This window comes from Mesoplodon mirus (genome assembly GCF_964341445.2).
Source record: "Mesoplodon mirus genome assembly, chromosome: 5".
In the NCBI taxonomy this organism is placed as follows: Eukaryota; Metazoa; Chordata; class Mammalia; order Artiodactyla; family Ziphiidae; genus Mesoplodon; species Mesoplodon mirus.
Genome location: NC_138980.1, coordinates 85,280,294 through 85,296,756, shown reverse-complemented (window position 1 = coordinate 85,296,756; position 16,463 = coordinate 85,280,294). Strand labels below are relative to the sequence as shown.

At 35.9% G+C, this 16,463-nt stretch overlaps 1 protein-coding gene and 1 pseudogene across 12 annotated transcripts in view; both read left to right on the top strand.

Annotated features, from left to right (window-relative positions):
• Positions 1–16,463, top strand: part of LOC309804101 (zinc finger protein 226-like) — a 439,178-nt gene that overhangs the window by 403,223 nt on the left and 19,492 nt on the right. The gene's annotated exons all lie outside the window — the stretch shown is intronic.
• Positions 2,939–15,534, top strand: LOC309804420 (dual specificity protein phosphatase 3-like; annotated as a pseudogene). The gene is made up of 2 exons: positions 2,939–3,091; positions 14,692–15,534. The product of its transcript is annotated as a dual specificity protein phosphatase 3-like (transcript).

The following is a 16,463-nucleotide window of genomic DNA, read 5'->3' as shown; positions in this document are numbered from 1 at the left end:
AATATTAAAAGAAGTTCTTCAGGCAGAAGGAATATGACTCCAGACAGAAAATTTGATCTATATAAACTATATATGAAAAATAAGCAGAGGAGGGAAAATTTTATGAGTATGATAAAAGGTTGTTTTAATGGTATATATTAAATTATAAAGCTACATTAATAGCAATTGTACAGTAGACCCTTGAACTATGTGGGTTTGAACTGCATAGGTCCACTTTATACACATATACTCTTCAAGAGGAAATACTGCAATACTACACTGTCAGTAGTTGGTTGAATCCACAGATGCAGAGGAACCCTAATTATGGAGGGCTTTTGATAAATTATACTCAGATTAACTCCCACACTGTTGAAGAGTCAACTATAGTTTGTCCAGGGGTAATATAGATATAGAAATAGAAGTGATATCTAAGAAACTCTCTCTCTCTCTGTATGATGAAGATAGCATGTCAAGTGTTAATATTAACCATTAAATACTATTGGTTAATTGGTGAGCATTTTTGAATAAAGTTTGATCCATGTTGCACTCCAAAATATATTCCAGGAGTATAAGTATTTAAATACAGATAATGAAATCATGAAGTAAACAGATAAAATATTGTTGAATATTTTTCTGATCTCAGAGTGTTGAATGTTTTTCAATGCAGCATACAAACAATTAGTTTTCTTAACATCTGAGATGAGAATTTATTTCTAGAGGAAACCCTACTTATTTAGGAAAATGCTTTAATATGCCTGTGAGATTTGCTACTGTCCACCAATGTTCATGTCTCTTCTTTTACTTGAGCACACTTAGACCACATATCCAGGCCCCACTGTATCTAGACGGGGCCATATCACTATTTCCTGTTAATTGAATATGTGTGTCAGTGATGTATGTTATTTTAAGACCAAAGCAGTTAAGAGCATTTATGCCTTTCATAAGCTCTCTTTCTCTCTTTTGACCTCTGCGGTTTGAAAGCAAAGAAGATGGTAGAAACACAAGATGGAAGAATTCAGGGTTCCCAAACAATTGAACTTAGCCTCCCTTTTACCTCTACCATAGTACTGATCATAGCTAAAAAAAACCTGTTGCCTTAAGCCACTGAGATGTGGGAAGTGTTTGTTACAGTATGTAGTCCACTCTGACCAAAACAAAGTTGTAGGACTTAGTCAGGTCTAAGACAACAAAAGAAGTATTTAAGCCATTCTGCATTAATATTAATTTGGTGTTTGTAGAAAAAGATCTGTGGATTAGAGGAGAGCAAAGAGTTAGATCCACGTAGATGTAATCCATCAAAAAGCCAAGAGAGTTTTAAGAAGAGGAACATCTAACATTGAATTTAGTCACATGGTTTTCCCCAAATTTGTTCACAAAATTACCATGTGTGAATAATTTGTAATAACTTGAAGAAAGAGGCTGGGTACTTGGTCTGGGTAAATATAGTTCAGAACAACGGTAGTCCGAGTGAGATGGTAAGATGATAATTAAATTGAACTAATTCAGTGGAAACTGGAGCCTGAGTTGACTAAGAAAATGAATTCAATGTGTGGTTTTATCTTAGTTTTAAGAAGTATAGTGACATCAGTTGACATTTAGTTTAAATGAGGATAAGAATAATAGAAAACTATAAAAATAGATTAGTGATTTTACATCTTTATATAATCTACTATGTCAACAAAATTAAAAGCTAAATGACAAATTTGCTCTGTTTGGCAAAATAATTATTTAATTTTCATGGATGATTATTTACAATAATAGAACTTGAATATTGCAATTGAACAAATGGGCAGAAAATATTAAAAGCCAATTCATAAAAGGAAAATTATAAATGGGTAGTATATTTGAAAAATGTTCACTCTCACTAGAAATCAAAAATGCAAATTAAGGGCTTCCCTGGGGGCACAGTGGTTGAGAATCTGCCTGCCAATGCAGGGGACACGGGTTCGAGCCCTGGTCTGGGAGGATCCCACATGCCGCGGAGCGACTAGGCCCGTGAGCCACAACTGCTGAGCCTGCGCGTCTGGAGCCTGTGCTCCACAATGGGAGAGGCCGCAATGGTGAGAGGCCCGCGCACTGTGATGAAGGGTGGCCCCCACTTGCCACAACTGGAGAAAGCCCTCGCACAGAAACGAAGACCCAACACAGCCATAAATAAATAAATAAATAAATAAAAATGCAAATTAAGATGATAATGAGATACCATTGTCACCCATTTGACAAAGATTCAAAGAAGGACAATACAGTGTTGGACAGGGTGGCCAATTCTTTATAATGCTGGAGGAGTGTGAATTAGTATTAAGATTAAGGATGTCAATTTGGTAATATACATATCAGCCTCTGCTTTGACTGCACACCTGAATCACCTGGGGAACTTTAAAAAGCAAGAGAAACTCTGCCAATATTTTTTGAAAGCTCCTCAAGATAATCTCAATGTGCAGCCAGGATTGAAAAACACTAATATATAAGCAATTTTAAAATATATTGACTCATTATTTCTTTCTTATAAGAATAAAGCTAAAATAAGTAAAATAAAATAAATAAAATAAAAACAATAAAATTAGTTCACAAAAGAATGTTCGGTAATGTTTTAATAGTGCAAGTGGGGAATGACCTAAATGCCCAGTAAAGAAATATTGTAGAATACTGTACACAAATTAAAATTAGGAGAATATCCCATAGGAAAATTCTCATTATTTGCTCACAGTGAATACAAAATTGTATATAGGACATGATTCCAAATCTGTGAACCATTAGATACACATTCTGTACATTAATAGAAACAGTACTGAATGACATATATCAAATATTTAATTTATCTCTGGGTAAACTGCAGAAAAGTTTTGTAATATTATAATACTATAGATATCATGTGGCAAACATAGATGAATCTAAAATCGTCCGTCGGAATCTACTGTACGTGTGTGTCTAACTTATGATAAAGGGAGAAAGAGAAGGAATGGAGAAGAATGGTTCATCTCTTCCGTGCTGTTTAAACTCTTCTACTGTAGCAGCAGTCTCATCTCTTTCAAACTGTCTTATCAGCTCTTTCTCCTCTTCATCTATCCAGCCAAAGTATGCATTCTACTCCTCACCTCTGGACTGTGTCCAGGTAAATGACCTCTTTAAATTACCTTAAAAATGTGAGCCACATTGCTTAGCAGCCATTCTGATTTGCCTCAGGTGTTGACTGGGTTAGGGAGGTGGAGAAAGACCATTTCTGGTTGTCCAAGATTAAATTTTTAATGTACTTCCTAAAGAGAAATGTGCTTACACATGATGAATAGCTTGCAGAGTGTTTTTCCTAATAGATTTCTGTACATTGTGGTTCAAATAGGCTTGTACTGAATGCACTGGAGATTCAGTCATCATTTATAGTGTTTATTCAATTGAGCAATACCTTTGTAAATAACATACTTGTGGCTTATTGTCTTCTTGGAAATTGAGAATTTTTCATAATCTATTTAAAGTTTTTGACAAAGTATTGAGTTATATAAGACATTGAATCACTGCAGTTAATAGTAACCTGATATGTTATCTTTATAAATGTGGTTATTTATGATAGTTAGAGAGCCACCTCACTTCTAACTCCATCTTAATCTTCCTCTCTCTCTTTTTTCACTGAGGTAAGAGACAGTTATACCTAGTTTGGGCCTAATTACTTTTTGCTGTCAAGTGGCTAAAGGGCAAGATTTGTTCTGAAATTCTGTTTGGATCAACGGCTGCCATGTTGTTAGATATCTAGAGGTTAACCAAAGAACTGAAAAGAAAGACATTTATTTCACCTTAATGTCCCTATTATCCATATAGTTCAGGATTTCAACTGTGCGTGTGGTCAAGGTCAATGACACTAGTTCCAATAAAGTTTAATGATAGATATTCTCACTTTCAACTCAGTTTAGAGTGGTTGGGTAGAGAAAAGTAATGAAGGGTTGCATTGTTAAATATCATAGAAGTAACTCTGTAGTTACAGAAATCACATTCTTCAGGAACTTTTTTCCTAGGGCTGCCATTTTTCATTATAAGCCATGATTATAAATGAATTTTACTGGATGTTTTCCTTACTAGAAATTTATCACTACAAGATGGACTAGGTAGGACCAGTTTTTCCAAATCAGATTCTATATAAGTGATGCCAAGGAATGCTTACTAATTTTGCTGTTTAAACCTCTGTGAAATGACTAATGGATTTATAGGGCAAATGATATTTCAAAATCTATTAAGTTAATTCCATATGTCTGAAGGAAATTTGTCAGCATAACAAGTGATTCAAAATTGGTTTGATCAGGATATAGAATTAAATATATCCTTGTTTCCATAGTACTCCAACATTTATCCTTTGTTGAATTACTGTAACAAAAGTAGCTAGGCCAACCTTTAACTTACCCAATTATGTGTGGCTAGATATCTATATTTAAAATGGACCTCAAGCTGAGAAAATGGGAGCATTCATTTCTCATAATTAATTTGGCTTTCATATCCAAGTATATTAAATGAAAATGTTAGAGATTAAGAATATTTGTATTTGTTTCCCAGTTTGGCTGCTTGCAATTTGACTATAAAATGTAGTGAAGGTCTTTAAGTAGAATGGATACAGCTGTTTCCATTTGAGATTTGGGGTTACATGATTCCCTAATCTCAAATTACTAACATTATGGTGATGGAATGAGCAGTGTGTGTGTGTGTGTGTGTGTGTGTGAGAGAGAGAGACAGAGAAAGAAATGTATACATACATACATATGTTCATACCTAATATATATGTATATAATATATATATACATACATTTCTAAAACTAGGTGAGATGTGGATATAAAATTTTAAGGTCCTTGATATTATTGACAAATTGTCTTCCAGAAGATTAGTCCATTTCACATTTCTACTCAATGTTTTACAAAATATTTCAAATCTGGACAAAATATTTTATCATTTACTAATGTTTGTAAATATATATATGTGTATGTATACACACAAAATACCACTAATATTTTTAAACAGAATTTAAAATATACTGTTTATGAACTTTTTATCCCCTTTTCATGAATTTTTTAATAAGTAATTAAATATTAATTGATGAAACATAATTTTAATGACCAAAAAATATTCTAACATATGGAAACATAATTTATGGATTATTTTAGTTATTTATTTTTATAAAAATAAACTATGTATAATTAGTGTTAGTCATATTTTTATACCAATTTCTAAAACTAGGTGAGGTGTAGATGTAAAATTTTAAGGTCCTTGATATTGACAAATTGTCTTCCAGAAGAATTGTCCATTTCACACTTCCACTCAGCGTTTTATGAAATATTTCAAATATGGGCAATGAATCTTATTATTATTTACTCTTAGGTACTTTTCCAAAGAAGACCAAGAACTATTCCTCAGCTAACTCAACTGATACTCAAGAAACTCTTTCATAGAAATTTAAATGCTGTGTGTTTCAAGTTCCGTTATCTTGGGGGAGTTCACAAAGGTCCTTTGGGCTTTTATTTAGGACTTATACTTTAAAGTTGATGAGTGAAATAGGGTGACTAAACTATAATAGCCTCCATCTTGAACAATCTGATGGGAATAATCCTGATATGTTACTTTCAAAGTAACAGATAGCAGAGTAAGAGACACTGAGAGGAATTTTGGTATACGAAGAATATATCAGAGGCAGTCTATTTCAGTCTGGATTGTAGTAGCTTTACTGTCTACATTTGATGCACTCCAAGACTTAAGATATTTGCTCCAAGCTCATTTAAAAAACAAAAACCCTTCAAGTTTTAGAACCCTTCATAAGTGTGGTTTCAATTAGTCCTGGGAAGTTTAGATGATGTAAAAAATTAGGAAACTCACACTGATGTTCATAATTGACACATGTATTTGCAGCATAGTTGGATAAATATGTTCTGTTTTATAACTTGGATCAGCTTTCTTTGGGCTGTGCTCCTGGTTTTCTTCACGTTTAACTTTAATGTAGAGTAGTAGGAGACAGAGCAATTTCTAATCTTTATATTAAAAGATATGGATGAATTTTGGTAGTTTTAGTTGGAGTGAGAAAGATGTGGAAAGAATAATGTTACTTAAATACAAATATTGTTACTTAAATTTTATGTATTCTTTAAAGAGAAGTTCTTCAGTTCTGAAAGGGAAAAAAATGAAAAAAATATGACATGAAATAAAAGCAGTAGTAAAGCAATATGAAAATGGGAGGTTGTGGTGATTAGCTTGTGATATCCAATTTCTTAATTTCCTCTTTATTCCTACCTCTTTCACAGGCTCTATGGATTCCTGTGGGTCTCATCTTTGTGGTATAAACTCAGAAAGAAATTTTAATAGGAATTAGTTTTCAAAATTATTTTGGTATTAAAAAGTCTTTGGTGAATTAGGGAAGAATAATTTGTTTTTAGCTGCATGAAAGAAAACAGTAGAATTATAAGATAAAACCTAGGACTTTGAGTTACAGAGGTTTTTACAATGTCTAATATCTGGTAATTATTTTCTTTCTGTACACAGATAAAAACTGAGTTTGGATATTTTCCCTGAAGAATACTACTGCTCTTTTTTTTTTTTTTTTTTTTTTTTTTTTTTGCGGTATGCGGGCCTCTCACTGTTGTGGCCTCTCCCGTTGCGGAGCACAGGCTCCGGATGCGCAGGCCCAGCGGCCATGGCTCACGGGCCCAGCCGCTCCGCGGCATATGGGATCCTCCCAGACCAGGGCACGAACCCGTATCCCCTGCATCGGCAGGCGGACTCTCAACCACTGCGCCACCAGGGAGGCCCTACTGCTCTTTATACATCATTAAAATAGTGATAATATATAATTAGGAAATGGAAGAATGTTATGTAATTGGATAGGTTTATATATTTTAAAAAATGAAAACTTAAAAGAATAAAAATGAGGACAGGGATACAAGTATTTCTCAATTCAGGGGACAGAGGAAAGACATAAAATACTAATTGTGAGAGATAAATATGTTTAGATATAATATTTATAAATACTATCCATAAAAGTATTCCACAATATTTAGATATTTAAAAAATAGTTCATGCGTAGTATAATTTCTTTGGCTGAAGTAATAGCTGAAATGGTGGCGGAATCTTATTTTATTAGCAAAATATCATACTTTTAATCAGAGTTAATTACACAAGGCAGGCCTACCATTTCTGAAATCCTTTATCACTTTTGAAAAATTTGCTTTTTTTATTTATATCATTGAAACACTAACTAGATGACTGTTACATTTCATAATGTTCTACCACTTACTAGCTATAATATGCCTTTAAAATTTTCTTTTATCTTACTTGAAAAATGAAATTACAATACTATCTAATAGGGTTAGAGTGAGAATTAAATGAATTAATACATTTAAAAACACAACACTAAGATGCTCAATAAATAGTATGAATAACTATGAGGTATAATATATAAACAATTATTGTTTATATGAGTCAGCTTCTAAAATGGCCTCCAATGATCCTCGCCTCCTTTCTCATGTAGTCTCCTCCTTCATTGCACATGAGGATTCTGCTGCGTGACTGTTAGCATTCTGCAAAAGTGATAATATGTCCCTTAGGAGATTATGTGTGTCAGACCCTGCAGCCTCCATCTTGATGGTTCTCTCACTCTCTGTTGCATCTCTCACTCTGGGAGAAGCAATCTGTCATGTGAAAACTTTATGGAATATTCTGTGTTCAACAGAAGGCCTAGTCCAGGAGCCATCCTGGAACCAAGGCCTGCTAACAGCCTCGTGAGTTAGTTAGAAGCAGATTCTCCAGCCCCATCAGGCTGTGAGTTGACTACAGCTCTGGCCGACAGCTTGACTGCAATCCTGATGAGAGATTGTAAGATACTCAGTGTTTGTTGTTTTAAGCTGCTAAATACTGGAATAGTTTATTATGAGGATAAAAGCTAACACTGAATATTCACCTATTGTGTAAGATACATTGCAGTCATTTTTGCTAAGTTATTTCATATGTAATCTTACCTCCCCCGCAGTATACCAATATTTAAGTTATTATATCCACTTTATGGGTAAAGAAATAGAAATACCTGAAATATACTCATCAAGGTACACAAGCAGTATCTCCTTTGGGCTTCATCTCTGTGGTGTAAGTGCCTGACACTAAGTTTTGATTGCCAAGGCATCCAGTTCAAAAGACTTCCATCTTGAATAAATGTATTACCAACTGTATGACACAGCTACTAGCAAGACAACCAGATAAAGAACTAGACCACCCACTGCATGAAGTTTCCCTTTCAGAAAGCCCTGGGTGACATAGGTAACCGGCTGCTTGAGTGACCCCATTTCCAGGCTCCTGTGTGCTCATTCCTCCTCTTATGCTTCAAATCAGCCAATAATGAGTGACCTAGAGAAATCCTAAACACCTTGCTCTTAGACCCAAATAAATGTAGAGCCCCAGGTTCATTCTCTCTCTCTCTCACTCTCCCTGCCCCCCCTCCTCCCTCTCACCCCTTTTCTCCCCCTACTCAACCTGCCCCTTGTGTGGTCTTCAGGCATGCTGTGTACCCTTCAGGATTTGTGGATAATAAATCTTGTTCCTCAAATTTCCCTGATAGTATTTTGCTAAAGTGCACTCTGTGACCATCATAGGAACCACAAGGGCCGGCCCAGCCACAACATTGACCTCGGTAAGGAAATATCCGTGGGCTTTTCTCCCGGTAACATGGGCCCAGGCAAGTACTGCAGGCATTCCTAGGGCAGAGCATTATCATCAGTGGGCTGGGATGAGCATGCAACCTCCATAGTACAGAGCACACATAACCCCAACATGTTGCTTTTCCCTCCTTAGTATAGCACTACTTTGCAGAGACTTTAATAATAGAATTGATGTATGCCTCAATACTTATTGCCTAGAAGTTGTAAAATGAAGAGGAACTTTGTCTAGAGATGCCTGGAGGGAATTTACATGGATTCCTGGACTTGAGAGAATAATCTCATGTCAAATCAAGTGACAGATTAGCTTTAAAGACAGTTTTTTTGTTGTTAATTTTTTATTCTTTTTTTGCATTCAGAGAGGTTTGTCAGGTACTGAGGTGGTAGAATTGCATGAAAGATTCCTTTAGGGTTTCACAGGTTGTAAATAATTTTCTATAATCAGCTTTTAGATTTGATCCTCCTAGGTGATAGTAAGCAGTAAAAATTATGGGAAGTGAGACTCTGTGAATCATATTTTTTATTAGTAAAAGGAATAACTTGGAGATGTTCTTATATCTTTTTAATGTTATTCATCTTAATTATTTTCCAGTAAATTCAACAGTCCTTTGTGTTTATTGAGAGACAAAAGGAAAATAATATATGTTGTCACTGAAAAAAGTGGGAGGAGATAAATAAGTTTAGATGTTTTGCTCCAGCTTTTCCTGTAATGGAAAATCTGTCATGAAGTAGAAAATGAAGGTGGATGAGTTTTAGTTTCTCTGTATAGAAGTTTATGTTGTATCTTTCAGAGGAATGGCTATTTCATTACATTCAATGGCTATTTCATTACAGTATTTCAAGTAAAAGAAAAATAATTATTGTTCAAAGTCTGTAGAGTACAATTGTGCAACCCACTGGTCCTTGACTTTAGAAGTCAAGTTCTCAGGAGTCAAAAACAATTTGATTGAATATGTACCTATCATTAATCATGTGTGTTTTGTAAGTTGATCATTTTTGAGGATTTTGCATACCAACGTATCCAGATATTAAAACAAAACAAAACAAACAAAATAAAACCAAAGCAGAAACAAAACCCCAAAATTTAAAATAATTAATACCTTTTGAGAATTTTCTAACTGCCAGAAACTAAGAAAATTGGCAAACTGGTCAACTTTTCAATACAAAATACAGTTTTGAAAGTTGCCTCAAATGTGACAGCCTAATCTTGGCAAGGAGAAACTGCATCTGCCTTTCAAATACCCGCATAAGAATTTTCCCAATATTTCAGCTAGTGTGTAATGACTTTAAAGACAAGTATACCTGAAATTATTAATCTCCTCCCCCTGCCCCCACTGCCCCCTCCACCACCTCCTCTCTCTCCCTCTCTGTCTCTCCCCTTACCCCATAAATAAAAGTTCCTCCCTGTAAAATATATTGAAGGATTACTTATAAAATGTATAAATAATTTGTGTGGGGTTTAATGAATTTTATAAAGTAAACACACCCATGTAAACAGCCCCGAGATAAAGACATAGAGCATTACCAGGACTCCTGAAACCCCCAAGTTAACCATTATCCCAAATTCCAATACCGTATATTAGTTTTTAAAGTTTTTGAAATTTTAAAAGTAGAATCATATAAGATGTACTCTTGTTTTTTTTCCCCTCTCAGTATTAAAACTGTGTATTTGTGGGATTTATCCTGTACATTTCTTTTGTTATATGAAAAATGCATTTCCATTTGCGTTATGTATGCACTTAGGAGCATAATATCTGCATCACAGAACATGCATGTCTCCAGCTCTTTTAGACACTGACAAGTAGTTTTCCAAATGGGTTATACCGGTTTATACTCCAACCAGCAAAGTATCAGAATTCTAGTTGCTTTATAATCTTGCCGATACCTAGCTTTGTCTCACTCTTTGTTTTAGATGTTCTGATGGGTGTGAAGTTAACTCATTGTGATTTTAGTGTGTATTTCCATGCGCTTTACTTGAGTTCTGTTTCATATGTGTATGTGTTACTTGGAGATTTTCTGTTGTGAAGTGCCTACTCAAGTTTTTTATATATCTTATACTAGTTTGATAGTATTTTCCTTATTAATTTGTAGGAATTCTTTGCATATTTTGAGTGAGCTTTTTTGTCAGGTACATACCTGTATATACATACACACAATAAAAACACTGAACTCTGTGTTGCCTTTTCACTCTATAACTTTTTTCAGAAAAATTCAAATACATTTTATTATATGACATATCATACTTAGCATCTTAGCAACATCCTATTGTTTTTTTAATTAATTTTTATTGGAGTGTAATTGATTTACAGTTCTGTGTTAGTTTCTGCTGTATAACAAAGTGAATCAGTTATACATACACATATACCCATTATATTTTAGATTCTATTCCTATATAGGTCATCACAGAGTATTGAGTAGAGTTCCCTGTGCTATACAGTAGGTTCTTATTAGTTATCTATTTTATATATAGTAGTGTGTATATGTCAATCCCAATCTCCCAATTTACTCTCCTGTCCCCCCTTTCCCCCTTGGTAACCATAAGTTTGTTTTCTACATCTGTGACTCTGTTTTGTATGTAGGTTCATTTGTACCATTTTTTTAGACTCCACATGAAAGCGATATATGATATTTGTCTTTGTATGACTTAATTCACTCAGTATGACAATCTCTAGGTCCATCCATGTCACTGCAAATAGCATTATTTCATTCTTTTTTATGGCTGAGTAATATGTCATTGTATGTGTGTATATAGATAGATAGATAGATATACACCACATCTTCTTTATCCATTCCTGCACTGATGACATTTAGGTTGCTTTCATGTCCTGGCTATTGTAAAAAGTGCTGCAATGAACATTGGGGTGCATGTATCTTTTCAAACTATGGTTTTCTCCAGATATATGCCCAGGAGTGGGATTGCTGGATCATATGATAGCTCTATTTTTAGTTTCTTAAGGAACCTCCATACTGTTCTTCATAGTGTCTGTACCAATTTACATTTCCACCAATAGTGTTGGAGGATTCCATTTTCTCCACACCCTCTCCAGCATTTATTGTTTGTAGATTTTTTGATGATAGCCATTCTGACTGGTGTGAGGTCATACCTCATTGTAATTTTGATTTGCATTTCTCTAATAATTAGTGATGTTGAGCATCTTTTCATGTGCCACTTGACCATCTGTATGTATCCTTCGGAGATAAAATTTGGTGAACAGAATACTTTAATTGTAGTGTCATCTAATTTATTACATTTTATTTATTTTTAAATATCGTTTGTGTCCTGTTTAAGAAATAAAGAAAATGCTCTTTACTCCAAGGTCATAAAGATATTCTCCTATGTTTTCTTCTAAAAGTCTTATTGTTTTACCTTTCATTTTAAAATCTACAATCTATCTAGGATTTATATGTGTGTGGAATACAGTAAAGGCAAAGGTTCTTCTTTTTCTCCCATAAAGATATCCAGTTGGCCACAACTCACTGCACTGAAATGTTACTTTTGACATGAGTTAGGTGACCACATCTATGTGAGTCTATTTCTAGACTATTCTATTCCATTGGTCAATTGGTTTATATTGTGCAAAAGCTACATTGAATTAATTAACATGGATTTATAATAGGTCTTAATATCTCATAGTATAAGTCCTTCAGTTTTGATAGTTCTTAAGAGTTTATTGCATATTCTTGGCCCTTTGGATTTCCATACACATTTTACAACAAGCATGTTGAATTCATGAACAAACCTTTTAGGATTTTAGTTGATATTGCAACAAATCTATACATGATTTTTTGAGTCTTCCAGTCCATGAACTTAGAATTCCCTCTATCTTGTCTTTTAAAAATTTCTGTCAAAGACCTACTTGAGAATGGACTTGAGGATATGGGGAGGGGGAAGGGTAAGCTGTGACAAAGCAAGAGAGAGGCATGAACATATATACACTATCAAACATAAGGTAGATAGATAGTGGGAAGCAGCCGCATAGCACAGGGAGATCAGCTTGGTGCTTTGTGACCACCTGGAGGGGTGGGATAGGGAGGGTGGGAGGGAGGGAGAAGCAAGAGGGAAGGGATATGGGCACAGATGTATATGTATAACTAATTCACTTTGTTATAAAGCAGAAACTAATTTAAAAAATTGCCTTTAAAAATTTTTTCTGTCAATATATTTCTTGTTTGCAGAGTAGCAGTCTTGCATACCTGTTGTTTTTTTTCTTGTGTTTCAAGTTTTTTGATGCTTTTGTAAATGGTATCAGTTTTTAAATTTAATTTTCTATTTATTTGAGACATATGTTGAAATGCAATTAATATTTGTATACTAACCTTAAATTTAGTGACTTTAGTAAATTCACCTAGTAATTCTAATAATTTGGCTCTTGGTCCTTTTGTATTTTCTACATGAAAAAATATGCCATCTGCCAATAATGGAAGTTTTATTTCCTTTTTCCTTTTTTTTTAATCTTTGTGCCTTTTATTTCTTTCAACTGTCTCATCTCACTGCTTAGGAACTCCAAAACTGTTAAATACAAGTGGTGATAACAGGCATCATTGGCTCATTCCTGATTGCAATAGAAAGTTTTCAATAATTCATCATTAAGATATTTATTGTAGGATCTTTCCAAGATGGTTTTCATTAAGTTATTGAAGTTCCTTTCTATTCCTAATTTTTTGAGAATTGTTATCATGAATGGATGTTGAATTCTATCAAATGCATCTAATGTGATGATGGTATTATTTTTCTCACTTATTTTCTGTTAATAGGGTAAATTGCATTGATTTTTTTGAATGTTAAATCACTCTTGCTTTCATGGAAAAACCCTACTCATTTGAGGTATATTATCTTTCTTATATATTCTTGGATTTGTCTTGCTAATATTTTGTTTAAGATTTTTGCATTTATTATATTTATGAGAAAACTTAGCCTGCAAATCTTGTTTTTTATAGCATCCCTTTTAAGTTTTGGTATCAACATTTTGTTGAGGTAATCAAAGAGTTGGTAAATGTGCTCTCTTTGTATTTTCTGGAAGTGTTAGTATAAGATTGGTTTAATTTATTCCTAAAATATTTTGAAGAATTCACCAGTATATTCATCTAAGCCTGGAGTTTTCATCATGGGAATGACTTTAATGCTGGATTCAAATTCTTTAATAGATAAGGAACTATTCATATCTTTAATTTCTTTTACTTTAATTTGGTAATCTGTGGTTTTTATGTAGTTTGTCATTTTATCTAAATTATTAAATTTATTGGTATGAAACTTTCCATAATTTTAATTTATTAACTTTTTATATCTGTAAAGCCTACAGCAAAATCTTCTTTTGGTGCATTAAATTGGTAATATGTTGGGTTGTTTTTTTCTTGTTAAGTCTTTTGAATTTTTCATCTTTATTAGTGTTTTCAAATAATCAATTTTTGGCTTTGTCAAATTTTTTAATTTAATTAAATTAAAATTTTAATTAAGTAATTTTTTAATTATGTATTTTTTTCCTATGTTAATTGTTTCTGTACTACTTTTTTGGGGTTGATTTGCTCTTTCCTTACAAAGTTCTTTATATGAAAGCATAAATCATTGTGATTTTTTTTCCTTTGTTATTTTCTAACATATGCATTTAAGGCTATACATTTTCCTCTAATCATAATTTTAACTGAATACCTCAAGTGTTGATATGTTGCATTATCATTGTCATTTAGTTTACAATTTTTCTAATTTCTACAGTATAGAAACGTATTATTTTAACTTCCAAACAATTGTATATATATATATATATATATATATATATATATATATACACATATATATATATATTTTTTTTTTTTGTGGTACGCGGGCCTCTCACTGTTGTGGCCTCTCCCGCTGCAGAGCACAGGCTCCGGAAGCACAGGCCCAGCTGCCATGGCTCACGGGCCCAGCCACTCCACGGCATGAGGGATCCTCCCGGACCGGGGCATGAACCCGTGTCCCCTGCATCGGCAGGCGGACTCTCAACCACTGTGCCACCAGGGAAGCCCTGTATATTTTAAGTTAGTTTTTCTTATTGGTTTCTAGCCTAGTTCCCCTGTAGTCATAGTTTTCTAGCATTGGAAAAATATCAACTGGCAGGGCCCAGCTGCTGCCTGTTGGGCCCATTTGGGCTCTCGGTGCAAGATCTCAACGACCTGCTCTCGGACGGCAGTGGCTGCTACAGCCTCCCGAGCCAGCCCTGCAACGAGGTTACCCCCAGGATCTATGTGGGCAATGCGTCTGTGGCTCAAGACATCCCCAGGCTATAGAAACTGGGCATCACCCATGTCCTGAATGCAGCTGAGGGCAGGTCCTTCATGCACGTCAATACCAATGCCAACTTCTACAAGGACTCTGACATCATATACCTGGGCATCAAGGCCAATGACGCACAGGAGTTCCTCAGCACCTACTTTGAAAAGGTGGCGGACTTCATCGACCAGGCCCTGGCTCAGAAGAACGGCCGAGTGCTCGTCCACTGCGTGAGGGTTACAGCCGCTCCCCGACTCTCGTCATCGTGCATCTTATGATGAGTCAGAAGATGGATGTCAAGTCTGCCCTGAGCACCATTAGGAAGAACCGTGAGATCGGCCCCAACGATGGTTTCCTGGCCCAGCTCTGCCAGCTCAATGACAGACTAGTCAAGGAGGGGAAATTGAAACTCTAGGGCACCCTCACTGCCTCTCCTCTAGAGGTCGGATGGGGGGGGCCTGGTTGTGGTATCCCAAGCTGCCATGTTTAGGAAACACAGTGTACCCTGCTCCCAGCATCACCAGGCACTTGCCCACAAGTCTGTCCCAACACAGCCCTGGGCCACTTTCCTCCTGGGGAGCATATAAATAAGCTTGCTGAGGAGGGCATTCCTGCTCCCTGGTGCCTACAATTTATGATGTCCTCACCCTGAGGAAGGGGCACAGAGTGGGGGAAGACCTGTGACGGGCGTGCTTCTTCTGGATGACCCAGGGCAAGAGGTCTGTGGAAGTGTAAGGCCTGAGACACTCCCAGCGGCCGCTCCCGACCTCCCCACCGCCCACCCCTGGGCCCTCTCCTGAGTGGGGACCCCGACCCTGTAAAGGAACTATGCAAACGTGGGTCCCCCTCCCCCCAACAGTGCCTGTCTCCCCTGTCTCCACACCCTGCTCCTAGACAGAGGCACGTCATGAGATCTGGAGTTGGCTCAGGGTCAGTTGTCCTTGGGTGGAAATCCCCATGAAGAGACTGCATTTTAATGATTTCCTTAGGATTAAAGATACTGAAACAAAGAGACCCTTGAGTGGGCAAATACATGCCCCTGGAGGACTCTCCTAAATCAATCGTTTGAAAAATGTGACTCCTTGGTGGAAGGCTTGAGTTCAGAATCCACGTCTTTGGGGTACCCGGCTCTCAGACGTCACTTGGTCGGTTAGAAGAGCAATGCCTTGGGCAGGGTTTTATTTTTCTTTTTTAGAAAACAGGGTGTTGAAATCCAGCCTATTTAAAAACCCCACCATTTGGAGAATTACAAGGGTTTTGTCCTGAATTATAGTGTTGGCGAGCCCAAGCCACTTGTGTCACTGCTTTTTGTCTTGGTGCTATTCCAAGAACAGGAGGAGGAAGCTGGCCAATTATAGCGTGGGTGCACGTGTGTGTGTGTGTGTGAGAGAGAGAGACAGACAGACAGAGAGACAGAGAGAGAGACAGCAACACAGCCAGTGGCTGGACAAGCAGAGGGATGAACGGGCCCAAGCTTACATCCTGCCCACTCACAGGTAGTTCTTACAGCTCTCTGCTGCCAGAAAAGGTCCTGGAGCCTTGGCAGCAAAAATGACTCAGTCAGGCAGAA